General features: G+C 44.1%; 1 protein-coding gene across 3 annotated transcripts in view; it reads left to right on the top strand.

Moving 5' to 3' along the window:
• Positions 1-1,855: 1,855 nt before the first annotated feature.
• Positions 1,856-17,057, top strand: part of PLXNB1 (plexin B1) — a 200,432-nt gene continuing 185,230 nt past the window's right edge. The window contains exon 1 of one of the 3 annotated variants that reach the window (XM_034431765.3): positions 1,856-2,837. The gene's annotated coding sequence lies outside the window, so the exon portion shown is untranslated. The remainder of the gene's footprint in view (positions 2,838-17,057) is intronic. The other 2 variants (XM_060684242.2, XM_034431767.3) reach the window with 2 other exon arrangements.

Below are 17,057 nucleotides of genomic sequence, written 5' to 3'. Positions count from 1 at the left end.
GGCGTGGCAGGGGAAGAATACTGCAAAATCTTCATTCCCACCCCACTCCACGGGAAGGATACTGCAAAATCTCCATTCCCATCCCACTCCAGGGGAAGGATACTGCAAAATCCCCATTCCCTCCCCACTCAGATAAGGAGCCTGGTGGCGCAGCAGACTAAAGCAGACTGTTATTAACACCAGCTGCCTGCAATTACTGCAAGTTCAAATCTCACCAGGCTCAAGGTTGACTCAGCCTTCCATCTTTTCTAAGGTAGGTAAAATGAGGACCCAGATTGTGGGGGCAATAAGCTGACTTTGTATAAATATACAAAAGTATGAAGGCTATTGCTTAACGCATTGTAAGCTGCCCTGAGTCTCCGGAGAAGGGTGGCATATAAATCAAATTTAAAAAACAAAACAAAACTCTGGGGCCAGCCAGAGGAGGTATTTGCCGGTTCTCCGAACTGCTCAAAATTTCTGCTACCGGTTCTCCAGAACCTGCTGGATTCCACCCGACTAAAGAGCGACACTACGTTTGAACAAGGTGATTTTAACTAGTTTGTGAAATGCAAGCAAGATTTGGGCTATCTGTATTGCAAAAAGTGAGAGACCTGGGAAGGCCTGTACTTAGTTCACATCCCATGGACCTGAAAAGAGAAAGCTCCCACAGGCCCACTCTCAAAAATTAGCCTGAAAGGTCCAAAACTACCCACAATGGAGGAAAGATTGGTGAAGATGATGGGACTTGCAGAGATGGCTTAATTAATTCCTTTAATTAGAGAAAAGACAGTACAGAAAATCCCCAACTTGCAACCATTCATTTAGCATCCATTCAAAGTTACAAAGGCACTGAAAAAAGTGACTTATGACCAATCCTTACACTTACAACTGTTGCAGATCAGAATTGGGTAATTGTTAACTGATGTATATTTATGTTGGTTGCAGCATCCAGGATCACTTGGTCATCACTGGAGGTTTTTAAGAAGAGACTGGACAGTCACTTGTCTGAAATGGTAGAGGTCAGATCTCCTGCTTGGGCAGGAGGCTGGACTAGAAAACCTCCAAGATCCCTTCCAGCTCTATTCTGATAATTTATGACTTTCCAGATGGCTTTTGACAATCAAAGTCAATGGGGGAAGCTCGATTCATTTAACAACTGTGGCAAAAATGGCCATAAAATCTGGTACCATTCAGTGAACCAACCACCTTGCTTAGCAACAGAAATCCTGGTCCTAATTTTAGTTGTAAATTGAAGAGTACAGGTAGTAGCTACATTTATGGTTGACTGGGAAACTCATATAGGCTTTTTGCATGAAAGAGGGAAAAAAATGCACTTTATTTATTTATTTATTCAATTTATATGCCGCCCCTCTCCGAAGACCCAGGGTGGCTCACAATACAAACTTGTAGTTTGATGATTAGAAAAAACAATAGAAAAAAAAATTGAGATTTTTTTTTTGTAATCATAGAATAAGAAATAACTTTGTAATCGTACAGGTAGTCCACGACTTACAACAGTTTCACTTAATGATCATGGGCTGGTGAGCTTCTATCTGTCATCTAGCATGCTGAATTCTCTACCCCTTGGGGCTACCAGAAGATCTAATATCATTAAAAAAAAACCAGAGGCAGCAAATACAAAATATATTCTTTATTAATTTCATTTATACCCCACCTTTTCTCCCTGAGGTAAAAGCCCCACTTGGGCATGGCCTATGTGTCCCTGTTATCATAATGAGAATGTGGAATCAGCTGTGTTAAGCCTAACACACTGCAGCTTCTTTTGAACCCAAGACTCGGGAGTACGGGGGCAACGAACACCCCCCACCCCCCCTTTTTTTTTCCTTTTAATCCCTGGGAGAAACGGTCTTTAGGTCCGTATTCTGGAGCTCCATCGGGCAAGAAACTCCTGCGTCTCTTGAGGCGGGAAGAAGGAAAAAAAAATTCCTGCCTCGTGTGGCAGAGTTGCGGCTCCCGCATTCCGCCCTGCCCCAAGCTTTGCGGCGGGAGAAAGCCGACTTCTCTCGGCTGATTGTGGACGGGGCGCGGGGGCGGCACCCTCTTCCTTTACCTATAAACAAGCCCAGAGCCGCGGGCTGCTGCTGCTGCTGGCGGGCGAACGAGCGAGCGAGGAGCGGACTGCAAGCAGGCGGGCAGCTTGGCGCGCGGCGAGTTTCCCTGCAGGGCCCGCGCGATTCAGGCTGGAGGCCGGTTGCCCGCGCTTCCCGCAGGGCTCTTCGGCTGGCGCTCCTCACCCCGGATGCCTCTGCGGGAGGAGGGGCGCCGCCGGGGAGAAGCGGCGAGGCCGGGCTTGGCTTTTGTCAGCCGGCGTCGCCCAGCGCTCTTTCTCTCTCTCTCTCTCTGGCTTTTGCAGTAGCCGCTCACTCGCAGCAGGGGCTCCCGCGCCTCGCCTCCTTGTTTGCTTTTAGCGGCGGGCCGGTCGCCGAAGTACTTTCCAAGCGCCCGGCAGCGTCGCTCGCCTCCCAAGGAAACCCCGGGTGATTGACTGACCGGGGGCGCACGCACCGTGCTGGAGGCGCGCTTGGATCGCTGCCTCTTTCCGCGCAAGCCTCCCTCCCTCTCTCTCTCCTGAGCAGCCGTGGGGAGGAGGAGGTGGACTTGCGGGGAGTTGGAAGAGGGGGGAAGCGGGCGGCTTGTTTACACCGCGCGTTGGAATTCCCCGCGGCGGAGAGAAAGGTGACGGAGGGTCCTTCTTCCCGGCGGGCCGCTTGGCCGGTGCATCGGCGGAGACGCGGAAAATCGCCGCTCGCTCCCTGATTGTCCTAGAGAGCGAGACGCCTTGGGTTCCTTCCCACCCCGCCCCCGGGGCAAGTTGTTCGGAGATGGCATTTGGGGTGAGTTTGCTGCTCCTTACTTCTCCTCCTCTCCCCCCTTTCTCCTTTCCCCATTTCTTGGGTCTCTCTTTTGTTTCACGCTCCTTCTTGCCTGCTGCCCGGGAGATTCTTCCGCGGATGGAAAGAAAAGAAAAAGACGAACGGGAGGAGAGAGAGAAAGAAAGAAAGAGAAGGAATGAGAGAGAGAGAGAGAGAGCGCAATCCGAAGCTTTTCAACATTGTGGCCCGCCTGGGAGGAGGGTATAGACTAGAGACCCCCCCCCCTCCCCCGTTTCCTCTCGATCTCCCTTCCTCGTCCCCCAAGTTTTTTTTTCTTTTCTCCCATTCATTCTCTTTCACTCTCTCTCTCTCCTCCGCCCTCCCTTCCCACCTCCTGAGAGCGAGGCGGCGCTGGTTTGAATGGGAGTTTTCTTGGCTCTGGAGGGGGGCAGAGGGTTTGGGGCTCGGCTCCCCAGAACTTATTTGGGGGGGAAGCGTCGCTTTGAAACCCCGCGCTGCTTTGGCGACGGCCGCGTCTCCCCGGCAGACCGACTTGGGGGGTGGGTGGGTGTTGCGTGGGGTATCCGCTGAATCTCGGAGAGGTGGGTTTAACCGGAGGTGCCTCCGGGCTCGTTGAGAATGACCCCTTTATTCCCGCTTGCTTGTGAAGGCTCTGCCCGCTTGCTCCCCCCCCACTCCCCACTCCCCGCTCCCATCTCTATTCCTTTTCAGCCTTGCCAAGAGAAGGGGGTTAGCCCCCCCTCACCCCCAGCTTCGAGGCTGGCAATCCTTTGCGTTTGCCTTCTCCCCTGGGGAAGGGGGAGGAGGAGGAGGAGGAGGAAGGGGCGAGGGGAGCCACCCTGAAGCAGCAGAGACCCTTCCCCTCCGAGGGCTGGACTCGGTCCCCACCCCCCCAGCCTTCTTTGTTCGGTGGAGGTACTTGCCTGTCCCCCAGGGATCTGGCGACCGCGCGTTTCGCTTCTTCTTCTTCTTCTTGGTGGAAACCTGAGATCGACCCCCCCCCCCCCCCACAATAAGATGGCAAAGTGGAGCTCTGGGCTTTGAGGGTTTGGGGATCCTTCCCTTGAACCTGCTGTACAAAGCAGGGGTCTGCGGGGATCTGGTTTCCTTCTGAATTTGGGAGGCACCCCCCCCCCCAGGAAGAGAGAAGGCAGGAGTGGTGGAGCTGGTAGCAAGAATCTGTGTGGGGCAGCTCCCCTCTCGCTGCGTTTTTAATGTCCTTCTGGGTATATTAAACATGCTCTTTCTCTATGACTGAGAAAACCTGGGTTTGTTTCCCCCCCCCCCCCCCCCCGCTGGCTGGCAAGGATATTCCCAGAGGTTCGATTAAAAAAGGCAGCGGGATCATGGAAGAAAATCAATTTTTGGCCTTCCCATCTATTCATGTTGGGTTGCTATTTCCATCTGCGGTGGACTGAGAGTATTCCAAAGTTGGAGAACTGATGGGAAAATGTTAAATGAACAAATCGCCAGGTGGGACAAGACTTAACAATGACTTGGTGTAGTATAATTGACCACTTTCCCTTCTTTTATGTACTTCATAATCTGGAAGGGAGATTGTGGATTCTGTGCCCTGTCTCTTATTTATTTATTTATTTATTTATTTATTGGTTCGATTTATATGCCGCCCTTCTCCGGCGACTCAGGGTGGCTTACAATGCATTAAGCAATAGCCTTCATACTTTTGTACATACCTGCTTAGTAGGGCTTTCGGGCCCCTCTAAGCGGTGTTCTTTTTTATACAAAGTCAGCTTATTGCCCCCACAATCCGGGTCCTCATTTTACCTACCTCGAAAGGATGGAAGGCTGAGTCAACCTTGACTCTTGCTCTCTCTCTCAAAGAAGTGAAAGTTACTGTGCTCTAATCCATCCAAAATCAAGTCTCTCTCTCTGTGTGTGTCTATGTTAGTTGTTCATTTATGAAGATCGCATTGTCACACTTTTTAATAGGCGGCTCTGTAGATGGAGCACGTCAGATTTGCCAGTCAAAACATACTGTACAGATATTCAGTGTTTTTCCACTTTTTTTTATATAAAAAAAATAAGAGATGGTGGCACAACCTTAGGGATTGAAATTATTGTTCGAATTTCCCATAAAATTTCTTAAACAACGACTTGTAAATTGATACAAGTCTTGTCTGCAAGCGTTTTCAGGCACATCGATAATGCTGGTGAGAACTTTTCTGCATCAATTTAACAGCTTCAGGAGAATTAAGTTTTTAGAGTGCTTGAACTTTCTGATTAGACATCTCCACCCAGCCCCCATCCTTTGCAGTTACAATTTAGAGATTTTAAAATATATTGACAGGTAGGACATGGTGCAGCTTAAGAGAAGGATGGTGTGCATCCTTGCTGCAGTTAGAAGATGCCAAAGGTATAATAAAAACTAGATTTTCCTCTCTTCGTTTTTTTTTAATGAATCTATTTGGGCCATAGCTAAGGTATCCATCCCATAGTGTAATGAACGGGAATGAGAAATATTATTTCAAACATGCTACATTACATAATGTAGGAGAGCTGTGTTAATCTTGGCAGTCCAAAATCAGCAGTCTGGTAGCACCAGAAATTAAAGCATTCCTTTCCATCTTGGCCAAAAAAAAAATGTTTTCAAGATATTTTTTAAAAAGGAATTGAGAGGGTGAATGAGAATATAAAGTGTGAGGAAGGGGCACCTATCTTTTCTTTCTTTTTTTTTAACGATTTTGGTAATTTTTATTCTCTTTTTAAAAAAAATTAAAATATTTTATTATAACACAATATGACAAACACATAACATAAAACATATAAATATATCCTCTTTTAACCAATGTTTCTTAGTGGTCTTCTTTCCTTTTTGTACACCCCCCCCATCTCTCTTATTGTTTCATTGTCTTCATTGTCACTTTTTCTTTGGTTACTTTGTATTTTCTAACACTAATAGCCTTAATTTTATACATTTCTATATATTTGTTATATACATATTTTACATTTTTAGATTCTCCCCTGTATTTATTGTTCTTTATTTCTAGTCTCAAGCCATTCATACCATTTGTTCCAAATTATGTAATAATCTGTCTCTTCTTTTTCTTTAGTTTCTTTTATTAATTTGTCCATCTTGGCACATTCTAAAACTTTTTCTATCACTTCTTCATCTGTTGGTGTCTTTTCCTGTTTCCAATTTTGTGCATATGTTATTCGTGCAGGCACCTGTCTTTTCATGCCATGGTAAAACATGTTCAGCCAGGATGTGTAATATTGACCAGAACTAGAAAATACACTCCCAACTGAATTGCCAATTAAAGACCAGGCTGACGGTAAATTCTTATCCTGGAGAAATGCAGATTTCTTTTTTAAAAAAACCCTCTTGTCTCTAGCAATAGAAATGTCTTCTTATGATTGGGTATCACTTTGTGTAACTGATTTTGCTTTGGCAAAAAGACCCACTCTGTCTTAAGCAGATCTGGAAAGTGGAACTCCTGTTTGGGAAGCAGGCATGGCATGTGGATTGTTGGTCTTTGCTCCCATAGCTACATAGCTCCCATAGATACACACTAAACTAGAGCAGCACCGGGCTGTGCAATAGTTGTGAAGGGCAGCCACTGTCATCACCTTGGGTTGCCTGTGGAGCAACAAATGGAACACAGTGTGGTGTGACACTTTGCCAGCAGATGTCACCCCGTATGTTGGAGAGAAAAGATTTTAATTCTTTGAAGATTTTGGAAATAGGGAGGGCCTCTCTTTTTTCCAGCACAGGGTGGTCTCTGCAGCAAGGGCTTTGTTTGACCCTGCTTTTAAAAGCCACCTTACTTTTGTCATCTGTTGAGGTGCTCTAGGCATCTGTGTCTCAAGCCACTTACTGTATTTCCAATCAGACTGACAACACTGCTAGGTCAAAAGTCCAAAAATAATGTGCCACGGCTATGGGATGTTCTGGTGAAGCGTGTTCCTATAAGTGCAGGACATCTGGCAAGTCAATTGCTGACTATGGATTCCTTGATTTACTAGGGTCAAAGGGGTGGTGCAGAAATTTGGTTTAAATGCAGCAGAGGCTAAAGCAGTAGCATGTGCCTCTGGTTAAGAGGAAAAGTCTTTCCTATATCTACCCAGTTACAGACACAGGATCTAACTTTTTGTTTTTTGGTACCTTCAAGTCAATCTTGACTCCTGGTACCTACTTGAACAAGCCTCCTGCAGTTATCTTAACAATATTTCAGAACTGATTTGCCCTTGCATTCTTCTTCATGGAAGGGTGGGGTGAGGGAGGGGGAGGGAGGGAGGGAGAGAGAGAGAGAGAGAGCAAAAGCTACCCAGCTGGCTTTGTGCTTAAAGCAGGATTAGAACTCAGTCTCCAGTTTCTAGCCTGATTTCTTAATCACTATACCAAGTTCCTGTATCATGCTAATCTATGGTTTCTTGGCTGGGCCTGCATGCTAAGTTGCAAACTGTTGCTTATAAATTTTGGTAGTGGATTCCTATTGCTTGCCAGGCAAAACAAACAAATGATTGTGGGTTAGTGCAGACTTTTAACCCAGCAAGTGACCGTCTCAAAGGCATCTCACAGATTTCATGGTTGTGTTATAGGTTTGAACTTGGATATCCCTCATTAGGGACAATTTGTCCCCGAGAATATCTAGGTGGTCACTGAGAGTTGATACTAACTTGATGGCACATAATGAATCAACCAACCAATCAATTCTCTAAGTCCAGTGCTCCTTTTTTACTTTGGCTTCTGTTTCCTGTGGACAGCAGCGAAATCTCTGCAGAGCAGAACGATGCCTGAAGATATAGACTCTGCCAAGCCAGTCAAGGATTCAGAGAACCATCTGATTTTCAATCAAACTTGAGAGCTAACAACTTCCTCATTTTTTCTATAGTCTGGGAGAAAACTGAGTCAATTCCTGTAAGCCATCTATAGTCTGGCTAGTTTCAGGCAGTTAGATAAATTTTGCATATAAATATAAATATACAGAGAATGAGGTGGCTGGATGGAGTCACTGAAGCAGTCGGCTTGAGCTTAAATGGACTCCAGAGGATGGTAGAGGACAGGAAGGCCTGGAGGAACGTTGTACATGGGGTTGCGATGGGTTGGACACGACTTAGCAACTAACAACAACAACAACATAAATGTACTGGCTCCTGCCCCTCTCACTGCCTGCTTCAGGCAGCACAGGGACTGCTTTCATACAATATACTTAACCTAGTTATACCATTTTCTGGGCTTCAATATTATATTAAGTTGTGACTTAAGCCAACAGGTGACTTGCATACAGCAGGCAAAGCCACACAACAGCTAGTCAAAATTACTTCTAGCCAAGTTTAGCAAGGTAATGCAGATTGTAGGTCTTCACCCAATCTGGCAAAGTGTGTTATATGAACATAGCCATTAAACTTAAACAGCTGTTTCTAATAGGGCTTGCATTATTGTATGAATCCAGCCCTTATAAGGTGTCAAAGATGCTTTGTAACTTAGGATGTTTTTGGTCGTGCAACTCAGACAATTGTGTTTAATTCCACAAACAATGGTTAATTTAATGACAGTCAGTGCAATTTACAGATCCTATCACCCAGCAAAAATTTCCCTGGCATTCACCCAGCCTGATCTGCAGAAATTTAGAATGGGGCAAGCATCTTTGTCCTCCATTTGGAGCCTTCCTGCTTGGCTTCCCTCCTCCCACCCTATTGTTCAAATTTTGTCCCCCCCCCCTTTGTTTATTGAGAAAAACCATTAAAGTGGGAGCAACTGGGCAGTAACGTTGGATTGAAACTGCTAAGAGCTTTTGGCCTAAAGAACATCCTCTCTCTCTCTCTCATTCCAGATCCCAGCTTAGGCAAACAGGTTAAACATTCACCAGTCCTCCTGTGCCACCTTTCCTGCCTCAGTTATAGTTTTATAAAATCTCATTTAGGGAAGCGGCTTTGTCAAAGATCTCCCTCCCCTTTTTCTCCCGGCATACTGTTAATCTCCTGGGAGAATGTGCCAGCTCAGAAATCTTTCCAGACTCCTTTATTCTAATTCTGGACTGCTTCCCAACTCTGCCCCAACCCTCTCTGTTTTCCTCAATCTGGAGCAGAGTGGGCAACTCTTTTGCTTGCCACACATTTATTTTCTTGCTTTTAGTCTTCTGAAAGCCACAGAGGAGAGGATGGGTGTACAGTGATGTTACTAAAGGAGGCAGGGTCAAGTTTTTTTCCAGACTCATTTTTATTTTGGGGCCGTCCAGAGGAAACTTGATGACAAAGTGCATCAAGCTGGGTGAAAATGTCATTCTCTTTTCAGATATATATATCCTTTCCAGAGAAGCCTAATATGCATAAGTATCCATCAGTTCGCCTTTTGTGTTTTGGTAGTCTTAGAAATGGGATGGGGGGAGGGGTGTATTAACTCCACAGGACACTGCTTGCTCCTCCCGAGTGTAGAGAAAATTAGGAAGAAAGTGATCCAAGAAAGCCTTGCAAAGATCAGATGGAATAATGAATGAAAGATTTCAGAAGTTCATCTGTGCAAACCTGTGATGGCGAATCTATGACATGCTTGCCAGAGGTGGCATGCAGCGCCCTCTCTGATGGCATGCGAACCATCGCCCAGTTCAGCTCTGCTGCGCATGTGTGCATGCCTCCTGCCGGCCAGCTGGTCTTTCGGCCTCTGCCGTGTATACCGGGGGGCAGGGCGCGTTCGGGGGCCCCATGCACGCATGCGGGGAGCGCATGCAGAGGGCAGGGAGCGTGCACAGGGAGTGGGGTACATGCAGGCGGCCATGTGTGCATGCGCAGAGGTGGGCTGCATGCATGGGGCTGCATGCGCATTGCATTTTGAGGGTTCGGGTACGTGCGCACGCATTCACGAGCCTGCACGCTTTGGGCACTCAGTCTGGAAAAGGGTAGCCATCACTGGTGTAGACTAATCTTCCAATCCTTTGCATTCTGGATGTAGAGGATTTCAACTTCCAGACTTTCTAGTAGCTGAGTTGAAGTTCACCACATCTGAGATCCTGGTTAAGACAGCTGGTTACAGGCTGAGGGAAAACAGGAATTAGGAAAGAAAGTGAAGGAAGAAGTCAACACCTTTTGTTATCCTTTTGAAGTAATGAAATATGTTTGCTGAATCTGAAATAACACTGTAATCTTAGGAATGAATATAGCATTTTAAAGCAGATGATTCCAGGTCCAGTTCTTGCAGTTTCCTTTAGAAAGACCTCTGCCAGTGGACAAGGAGGGGCCCTTGCAATGTATGAATGCTTTGGGGAGTTGCTAAAAATGCACAGCATTAGGCCGAATTACAGGTGCAGTTTTCTTTGCGATCACTATGCAGGGCAGAATCCTTCATTCAGTTTTTCTTTCCCATAAAAAAAGGCATCAGTTCACATATAATGAACCAAGCTTTATTTAATCATAGTTTAGTGAGTAAATCACCATTGTGTAGATTTTTTTTTATAATGAACCTGAGTCATGTCACATAACCAAATTAGCTGGGTTCCCATACAGGTAGTCCTTGACTTACGACCATTCGTTTAATCAGCATTTGAAGTTACGATAATGCTGGGGGGAAATTGCTTTAAGACTAATCCTCACATTTATGAGTGTCACAGTCCTCCTGCAACTATCAAGAGAAATTTCCTAACAGCTAGAACAATTAATCAGTGGAAGGCCTTACCTTCAGCAGTTCCGGGTGCTTCATCACTGGATGCTTTGAAGAAGAGACTGGGCAGAGACTTGTCTGGAATGGTATAGGGTACCCTGCTTTATCAGGGGGCTGGATTAGAAGACCTTCACAGTACCTTCCAACTCTGTTGTTCTGCAATCATGTGATCAAAGGTCAGTCACTTGGCAATCGGCATTTATTTATGATGGTTGCAGCATCATTTACAATCTTCCTAGAGAGCTTCCAATAAGCAAAGTCAATGGGGGAAGATAGATTCACATTATTATTATTATTATTATTATTATTATTATTATTATTATTATTATTATTATTATTATTATTTCTATACTGCCCTTCTCCCGAAGGACTCAGAGCGGTGTACAGCCTGATTAAAAACACAAAGACAGACAAAATTTAAAAATAATTAAAATTATTAAATAATAGGCTCAATTATAAAACCCCAAATTTAAAATCCCATATTTAAACCAATTTAAAGCCAATTAAAATCTTTACATTGATAGCCTGGCCTGGCGGAACAACAAGGTTTTGAGGGCACAGCGAAATACACGGTATTGTGTAATGACTACACAATTTGCTTAACAAAAGGTCATAAAATTGAACGTGACTCAATTAATAAATGCATTGCTTAGTTCAGGCGTCCAATGTGGTCTTAAGTCAAGGACTACCTATAATTGTGATGGAGAACATATGGCATGTATGCCAGAGGTGGCACACAGCACCCTCTCTGATGGCATGTGAACCGTCATCCCAGTTCAGCTCTGCTGTGCATGCATGTGTGCCTCCCACCAGCCAACTGGTCTTTGGGTCTCTGCCGCGCATGTGTGGGGGGTGGGGTATGTGCGGGTGGGTGGGTGCATGCATGCGGGGGGCACATGCACATGCGCGGTGCATGTGCATGGCCGCACTCATTGCATTTTTTGGGGTTCGGGTTCACTCTCTTGCGTGCTTTGGGCACTCAGTCCGGAGAAGGTTAGCCATCACTGACCTATAACTTATTCAGGCTAAGACAAAACCAAACAAGTCCCATTAAGGTTGTGTTTTTTCTGCCAAGATCTGGAGAAAATTCTGATGCTGGGAAAGGAAAGAAAGAAAGAAAACAGGATGGCCAGCAGCAAGGTGGACGGATTCAATTAAACTGGGAATGAGTGCATAGTTGGGAGACTTGACAGAACAAGTTAGGGACAGATCATCTTGGAGAAAATCTGTGTGGTCGTAAGGATTCAACAGCAACCTGATGACCCTTTGATCAGTCAGTTGTGTGACACATGTAGCTAAATGACCATCTTCATTAGTGTATATATGCTTTAATCAGAATTTTTTTTTTGAAATTTTTTTTTTATTTTTAAACAAAACTTAAAACATAAAACAATTGTCATCCATTACAATTACAGAAAGTGTATTGATCGGTTACGAATCTTTTGTGCTTAATCCTCTATCCCACATTTTCTTATTTAACAGTTTATTACATTATTATTCTCCTTTACCAATTATTTAACAGTAAATTATCCTCTATAACGGGGAAAAAAAAAACCCTTTATATATTTTATTATCTTATCCATTTCATTTCATATTTCATTTCCATTCTTTCTAATCAGAATCTTAAGTATAAAAGTCGCTATTTTCTGTTTCCAGGAGTTAGTAGTAGAGCCTTCAACAAGGTTTGGCTTCAAATTTCATTTTTTGTAAACCCAAAATATTGGTCATGACATTTTTAATTTACCTGATAAATCTCAGGCTTTGTGGTCAAGGGTGTAAAACAGGGGTTTCAGACTCGTGTCGTCACGTTGTCATCATGTGACGTATTGCAACTTTCCCCCCTTCTCTGAACTGGGGGTGGGCGTGGCCAGCGCGTGACGCGTCCGGCCTGCATGCCATGAGTTTGACACCCTTGGTGTAAGAGGACAGTGCATATATTTCTCAGCCAGGTGCATTTGGCTTTCCCTGGTCATAATGCAGTAAATGATCTCTGTCTCAGGTTTCCGGAAATTCTTTCAGCAAGCCAGGATAGACAAATATTAAGAGTGATCTCAATTTCTAATGCACATTAGGTTAGGCGCATATGATCAAACAAGTAGTCCTCAATGTATGACCGCAGTTGAGCCTGGAACAAAGTAGTCATTAAGGGAGATCACGTGACTGCTTCACTCAGTTACTGCAACAGCAATAGCAATAGCACTTAGACTTATATTCTGCTTCATTGTGCTTTATCACACCCTCTAAGTAGTTTAGAGAGTCAGCATATTGCCTCCCAACAATCTGGGTCCTCATTTTTCCGACCTCAGAAAGATGGAAGGCTGAATCAATCTTGAGTCAGTCAGGATTGAACTCCCAGTAGTTAACCTGCATGTACTGCATTATAAACACTGCACCACCACTTAATGACCACAATCCTGTTACGGTAGTCATTAAGTGATCACATGGGTTGTTAAGTGGACTGTCGGTGCGCCTCAGGAGTGAGGGAGGCCTGGTGTAAGCTACAGGGCTCACTGGCATGTGGAAAGTTGTCATGGGCTAGTAGGCCCCAATCCTTCTCCCTGCCCCACCATGCCCTAGAGGCCTCAGCCAGTTACAGGGACCAGCAGCTCCAATTATCTTCACATTTTTATGCTGTTATTGCCAGGCGCACCCAGTCAATGTGAGGCCAGAGAGGCCACCTGGCTTGCGCCATTTTGCAAACAGGCATCATTCTCACAATCATTCAAAAGGCGCTTAGGAGCCTTCCAGACAATCATAAGAATGGCAACAGCTCTTGTTTTCTAGTATAGGAAGTTAGCACCCACCCCTCTCCTAGGAAAATGAGATATTTTAGGAAATATTAAAAGGGCAGAATATTTCCCCTAAAAGGGAGGCAGAAACTCAGACCCCTTTATCAATGGGCCATTAAGGCCTGGGCTAGTCTATTCTACATAACAAAGATCTACCTCCTTCAGGCAGAGCCATAATAGGAATCCCAAAGCCCTTTCATTACATCATCACCCAGCAAGGCTCAACCAAGCCTGGGACACAGACAACCTACAAAGTTACCCCTGCATGGCCCCATGGGAGTCTGACAACCAATCAGAACACAAGCTCAAATTCAAAAGCCCAGAGAGGGTATAAAACCCAGGTACTCTCAGCATCTCGGCCTTTTTTGCCCAGGACCTCAAAACCATGTGGTCGTGTCCACCATTAAAAAATATCTTTTCAAGCAGTCTCCATGTTTCTAGTGTCTTTTCTCCCCACTTGGAACTGAACCCAGATGGGCATTTCTTCCAACACTAGCCTAGAATGAGCTGGCAACATTTTGGAGCCATTTTGGTCTAGTGGTTAAGGCATCAAGCTAGAAAGTGGGACACTGTGATACCCAGGCTTTTCAGACTTTGGGCCGGCCACTCTCTTTCAGCCCAACCCGCCTCACAGGATTGTTCTCATTGTAGAAAACAGGAGGAGGAAGGAGTATTAGATATGTTTGCTGCAGTGGTGGGTTTCAAATTTTTTTACTACCGGTTCTGTGGGCATGGCTTGGTGGGTGTGGCATGGCATGGTGGGTGTGGCTTGGGGGCGTGGCAGGGTAAGGATACTGTAAAATCTCCATTCCCGCCCCACTCCAGAGGAAGGTTACTGCAAAATCCCCATTTCCTCCTGATCAGCTGGGACTTGGGAGGCAGAGAATAGATGGGGGCGGGGCCAGACAGAATTTTTACTACCGGTTCCCCTAACTACTCAAAATTTCCACTACTGGTTCTCCAGAACTGGTCAGAACCTGCTGAAACCTACCTCTGGTTTGCTGCCTTGAATTATGTATAAAAATAATAAAAGTGGGATATGAATGCATGCATACACGCATAATTGAATGCATGAATGAACAAATGAATGAATGATCACTTCTGTGGCCCCTATTATAAAAGCAGTATCCTTTGTGTAAAAAGCTCAACCGCGCTGTCAGATGTAAATGCCTTATTCTCCAATGTGTAAATAATGTATATATGGAACATCAGAGGTTAACTTATTCTTTGGACTTTAATGTATTCATAACTTACCACTCCCATTCCTAGCTCCACCCCTTGTATATATAAGGAGCCACCCTCACCATTCTCGTTGCTTCTACCTTGAATATTCAGTGAATATAGAATGCCTATCATAATTAAAAAGAAATATATTTAAAGCTCTAACTCCTATTATCTTTATTGAGTCTGATCCTGAAAATATTGCAACAATCTGGTAGCAGAGGATGGTTAATTGACTCAATAAGTAATTAAAAATGTCCAAGAAAGATAGGCCCAACACCAGGGCCTACAGCAAAGAAATAGAAACTGATCAAGAGATGATCAACGAATCCACCAATGCGATTTCGAGAGAATCCGAAGAATACACCACTGAAGAAGAAGAACTAATGAGTGAAAATAATGACCAGAAAGAAATCGAAATAGAAAATAACGAACTCAGGTCAGAGATATTAAAGATACTAAAAAGCCAAAAGAATGATGAAAGTCTCATCGCGGACCTCCAGGAGATGCTGAAGAACAGCGGAGCAGCGAGAGAGAAAAACGTCATTAAAGAAAAACCCAAAGATCAAAAAACCGTAAGTGAGATGACTACTGAGAAAATAGTTGTTAAAAAGAAAAGATGTGATCCCGCGCGAAATTTTGAATGGCAGCCATCTTGGTTTCAACGAACTTCAAAAGAGAATGGAGCAGAGCCAATCAAAACGCTCAGTTCAAAATTTCTGGCGCGAAAAACACTATCAGACGAAGAAAGTGAGAAAGAAGTCTCAAACTCTTCAGATGATCCAAAATCAGAAAGTGAAGACGATTTAACAAAATCTCAAGTAAAATCAGCAATGAAAACACTTTTTGCTGCTTTTGGGCCAAGACTGAAAATTACCAAGACATCTACGAAGAAGCAAGAAATCAAACCGGCGACTCAAGACCTGCACGCTCCCATCCTGACTTCGAAAGCGACGACGCCCGAGCCCAGAGAGCCATGCCGATTTCGCCCTACACCACAGACAAGATCGAATACCAACGCACACAAAAAGAAGAAAAGAACCGTCGCCACCACCAGAACCCCAAAAACCGAGCCAGAGACCGACTCATCTGAGGAGGAGCGGATCGAGAGAGCTGAAAGGGAGAGAACCTTCCACGACGCCACCAAAGAAGAAATGAGCAACGCGCATGTGCGAAACTACGTAGACGACCCAGAAGGACTTGAACTGGCCAGAGAACCGCGCAGACTCATTGCAAGCATCCCAATGCCGTTCTGTAATTTCCTGCACTTGAGAGATCACGGACTGCCCCAGGTTGTAAGTAATGGACAGAATAATGTAGGTAACTTACCCAGTGACTTCCCAAAACTTAGAATTGATGGCATTAATTTACAAGAGTGGTATCAACAGCTTCAGGTTATTTTCATGAAAGAAAGTTTACTATTCTTTATAACTAGCCCTCCAAGAAGACCTTGGACTTTAAAAATAGATTGTTTACATCATAGAGCATTTTTCATAATAATATCTAGCGTGTCTCCTGCAATGTATCATAGCATCAAACCAAACCTAACTGTATCAGAAATAATTCAATGCATGTTTAATCTATTTCACAGCGATAGCGTAGCTACAACCACAAGAATGTCTAAGAATTTCTTTTCCTCTAGAGTAAAACCAGGGGTTTCTATAAGTGAGCATTTGATAAATCTAAACAAAATAAGAGCTGAGCTACAATTGAGGGGGGAAGTGATTTCAGATCAAACAATGAAAAGTGTTATTATCAATTCACTTGATCCATCATGGGATAGCTTTATGTCACACTTAGATACCATTAATTTGGGATATTTATCCATAGAAAGTCTATCTAACAAATTGATAGCAGAAGACAATTCAAGAAAAAATCGATCCAGTAACCAAACAGACCACAAACCTTTTAGGAAAGTAGTCTTTCAAGATAAACATAATGAGGCCTTTAGATGCTACAATTGTGGATCCAGGGAACATAGTAGAAGAGACTGTCCCAAAGTCTCAAGAGAGAGACATAGGCCAGAATATAGGAGCAAATATAATTACAGACAATCTTCCACAGATAGACACAAATATAGAAGTCCACCAAATTACAAAGAAGGTAGAGGGGGTAGAGAAAATTCAAAAGAGAGGAAATCTGGGTCACTGAATGGGCTAAATAAACAAGACAGCACCAGAACACAGCAGGATGAGAATAACAATTGGCTTATTGATTCTGGTGCAACAAATCACACCACCAACAACAAAAGTATATTATCTTCATTTATAGAAGATAAGTTTGTGATAAAGGTAGCTAATCAAGAAAAGGTTCAAGTACTAGGCAAAGGAAATGTGACCTTGCCTGGTCTAGGGAAAATAGAGGGGGTATTATTAATCCCAGAAATACCTCACAACATACTAAGTGCCATAAAATTAAGCAGAGAATCTGATATCAATATAGTTTTCTCAAAAGGGAAAGCAACTATAGAAAAGAACAAAACAAATGTAGGTACTGTGATGATAAAAGGAGGTCTACCCTATCTGATAACTAAAGAAAGATGTTTACATAACATTGATTCAAATATGGAAGATTGTATTGAAGCAGATGATGAAA

The sequence above is a fragment of the Pantherophis guttatus genome, chromosome 2 (genome assembly GCF_059756535.1).
Source record: "Pantherophis guttatus breed Tessera chromosome 2, ASM5975653v1, whole genome shotgun sequence".
Lineage (NCBI taxonomy): Eukaryota > Metazoa > Chordata > Lepidosauria > Squamata > Colubridae > Pantherophis > Pantherophis guttatus.
The sequence above is the reverse complement of the archived record's forward strand: the minus strand, read 5'-3'. Positions and strand labels throughout refer to the sequence as shown.